The following is a 3821-nucleotide window of genomic DNA, read 5'->3' as shown; positions in this document are numbered from 1 at the left end:
CAGCATTCAAGCAATGTGGCACCACACCACTCTCCATCCCGGAGGTAGAAAAACCCCTTTATACTTACCTCATCGCACTCCATGCTTAAAGTATAAGTTCCTGGAATATCCAGACAGTAGCACCACCCAAGGTTGCACTCAGTACGAACCTGTTGACACAGCTAAAACCACTTCTCCTTCCTTTAACATCAGAGCCCCCCCATATATTGTAAAGCGCTGCGCAAACTGTTGGCTCTGTATATATCCTGTATAATTACACTTCTACACATTAGAGGACCTCCTGCACATCAGAGGACCCCCTTCACATCAGAGCCCCTTATTTCATATCAGAGTGCTCCCCTTCACATCACAGTAACATTTGCAGGCACCCCGGACACAGCCAGAAGCTATCCTTGTTACTGAGCCATGGAGATGCATACGTACGATTCTACAGCTGCAATGGTGTGAACAGAGGCAAAGCCACAAGTGACAGCGGCGACCCCCCGCCCCCTCCTACCCACACACACAGCCAGAGCCTGCCCCCTGCCCGGAGCCTTCGGACCTCCCTCCGCCAGGCTCAGCCTTCTCCATCTGCTTCTCCCCTCCGCCTGGTAGCATCAGCAGCTCGGAGCATTATCCCGGCATCGGCCCGCACTGCGCATGCGCGGCCCGGACACTGCATCAAGAACACCGGGGCTCTTCTCGTCCTGCTTCTCCCGGTGCCGGTAAGTAGACCCGGAGCATGACGGATCGGAGCAAGGCATAGCCTGTCCTACCTCAGATCTGCCCCCGATCTCCCCTCTGATACCCCCCCGGGGAGGTGGGGGCAGCTTAGAAGAATTGCCTGGCCTTGAATTGTGTATTGTGGGACTGTAGGGAGACCCGGTGTCTCTATCTTGTATAGGTGAGCTAGCTGGCTGAAAGTGAGACGGAATCCGTTCTGTATTGCTTCTGTTGTGTGCATCTGTACCAGGTCTTGCTGTGATTGTGATCGGATCATGCCCCCCCCCCTCCTGTGATCAGTTCGAAGACCGGACCCTCTCCCCTCCTTCAGAGGCTGCGCTGCTGAGGTCACCAGATAAAAAGGAAGAGGGAGGGCAGCCACAGAGTCCGGGCTGTCAACACAGGAGCAAGCCTTGGGGGAGATCGTGACAACGCCTGGCATTGTACAGAGAGGAGCGATCAGAGGTGACACTAAAGGGGGGGTCATTGGGGTGCATGGCAGGAGGGCACAGCAGGGGGTGGGGGGCATGACCTGGACATGGCCAGGACATGACCATTACTGTGTGCTCTGCTTAGAGATTCATAGAAGAAGGAGGAAGCAGTATCTGGAACAAGCTCAGAATGTATATGGATAGTGTTGGGGTGACTACTAGGAGGGGGATTTAGGTTTGTGGGTTACAATAGGGCACCGATCCAGAATCTTTCCACTTCTGGCATTGTTCAGGAGGACAGAGGTCACTAAACTAGGGAGAGATCTTCTGTATGTCCATCCTTCTGTGCCAACAATGTTTCCATTAACAGTAGCTTTCTGATACATTGAGGAATGGAAACAAAAACCGAGAAACACAATATTCTTTTATTTGTTTATTCAAAGAACACAGACAGGAGCCAGCTAAGTCCTTCTAACCCTCTTCTTATTGGAACTCTACTGGCTCCTCATATCTTGTACATTGTTGGCACTATATATAAATACTGAATAATAATAATAATAAAAACTGATGCTTGCAGGGACAGGAGATGAGCGTGTGTGCTCTGTACAATCTAAACTCAGGAGTTATACTCAGGAGACACAGTTACACACAAGATTTAAGAGTTTTAAAAATGCATTCAAATACTTTAATTGTCAATAAAAATGTATTTTATTTGTGTATCACTCGGCTGTTTCATCTCTGAATTGGTGCCGACACTGTCCTTCCTTCTGGAGGGTGGCTACTTGTTCCCCATGGTCCCTGTGTGTGTTGTAAAGTAGTCACCGCTCCAAGCTCACTCCTGTGATGGACTACAATCTCAATATAAATTAGTAAACTAAACATGAGATTGTAGTCCATCACAGGAGCGAGCTTGGAGCGGTGACTACTTTACAACACACACAGGGACAATGAGGAACAAAAGTAGCCCCCTTCCAGAAGGAAGGACAGTGTCAACATGGATTCAGAGATGATTTGAGGATCTAAAGCTGGATGATACACAAATAAGATACATTTTTGTTAATAGTTAAGTTACTTGAATGTATTTTTAAGATTTAACTGCTGAGTTTAGTAAGATGTGAAAAGATAATTCATGTGATGGAAATTAGACAAACCTTTTCAGTTTTGTTTTTTTTGTCTAATATAGACTTCCCATATGAGTGATTTTTCTTGAATGCAGATCTGTTTGTTCAGACTGCTATCTGATGTCTATGTGCAGCCTAAAGCCAAGTCTTGCGGGTCTGTGGTTGGCCCTGTTACCATCACTCCAACAAAAGTCGATTGTTAAACTGACTGTTGCCACAGTAGCTGGGTCACAAATTGTCGGCCGATTGGTGATTACAGGCAATCAGCTGCAGGTATGTTCAGGTATTCTGACATCTACAGGCGCCGGCTGTCAGAACTTATAGACCGGCAGGGGAGGTTTCTCCATCTACACTGCTTAGTGTGGATGGGAGAATCAAAACTCAGCATATAATGGGCTTCTGCTGAGTACGGGCTGCACCCATGAAGGATCCCAGCTATATTGACGGGATCCACCCCGCTGCCTGATTGACAGTTGGCTCTGCCTCTCTAGAGCCAGAGCCAGCTGTGCCCGCCCCTCCCCTGTCTGTCCCTGCAATGAGCACTGGAGGAACGGAGAGGGGGGAATCCCTGCTGGGAGCAGTAACTGATAGTCCCCACCCTCTGCAGAGAGAAGACCATGAGAGCTGAGTGATCAGCGGTTCGTGATCACTCAGTTCTCGATCTATAGAGCCGACTTCCCATATCTGCAGTGTACCACGCTGGCTCTAAGTATTGGGAAGAATACATTTTACTCTCCCAATACTTCTCCTTTAAGAATACTGATGACAGATATGGGAACAGCGCTCCAACTTGCCCACACGTTATTGAACTGTGTGCTTCGTCCAGCCTTGTGTACACTGCCTATGGTTGATTGTCCCACTGATAGTTGTTTTTGTGGTTGGTTCTCAGTGTCTTTAGCTGCTTTTGCCAAACAAGTGCTTTCTAGGATTGCATCTGGTGGTGTCCCCTGGTCGTAGAACTTGAAAAAACTTCCCTCTGGAAGTGTACTCAAACTATAGTGCTAAAGCACATACATAGCTGCGTGTTGTCGGCTACAGGATTCCACCAATAGTCTGCTAAGGGTGAAGCAATGGGACTCGTAAGTGCAAGCTACATAATAATAAATACTGGCACTATAGGATCTTGGAAAGGGCTTCATTAGTAACACTTCTGCCGCCATATACAGTAGATGGGTGGATTCCATTCACATGGCACTAGCATCCCTAGATAGTGCTAACCCAGTCGAGGACATTTTTATATATGAAGCCCAAATTGTATTTTTGTGGACTGAATGGTGTCAGCCGTGTCCAATTTATTTAGCTAAACTACTGAATGCATCCTACTCTTCTCCCAATAGGGACAAATTGTTCTACAGAACTGCAGGGTTGGTCTAAGTGGTTGCAGAAGATCTTGTTGCTCTTGGTGACTTCCCTTTGCAAGTCACTCATCTAGAACTGGCCTTCTTAAACTTTTTCCACTTGCGACCCCTTTTCTCCAGAGGAAATGTTTACGTGACCCCGGGTGACTCTCGGTGCCCCCCCACGCCCCCCATCATCGGTGGGTGTCTCTATCCTCCATCCCCCTTGC

The 3821-nt window shown here is 48.0% G+C and overlaps 1 protein-coding gene across 1 annotated transcript in view; it reads left to right on the top strand.

The window, feature by feature from the left end:
* Window positions 1-1097: 1097 nt before the first annotated feature.
* Window positions 1098-3821, top strand: part of RNF144A (ring finger protein 144A) — a 50363-nt gene continuing 47639 nt past the window's right edge. The window contains exon 1 of the mRNA XM_018557719.1: window positions 1098-1167. The gene's annotated coding sequence lies outside the window, so the exon portion shown is untranslated. The remainder of the gene's footprint in view (window positions 1168-3821) is intronic.

Source organism: Nanorana parkeri, unplaced genomic scaffold (genome assembly GCF_000935625.1).
Source record: "Nanorana parkeri isolate BGI_ZX_2015 unplaced genomic scaffold, ASM93562v1 scaffold298, whole genome shotgun sequence".
Classification (NCBI taxonomy): Eukaryota; Metazoa; Chordata; class Amphibia; order Anura; family Dicroglossidae; genus Nanorana; species Nanorana parkeri.
The sequence above is the reverse complement of the archived record's forward strand: the minus strand, read 5'-3'. Positions and strand labels throughout refer to the sequence as shown.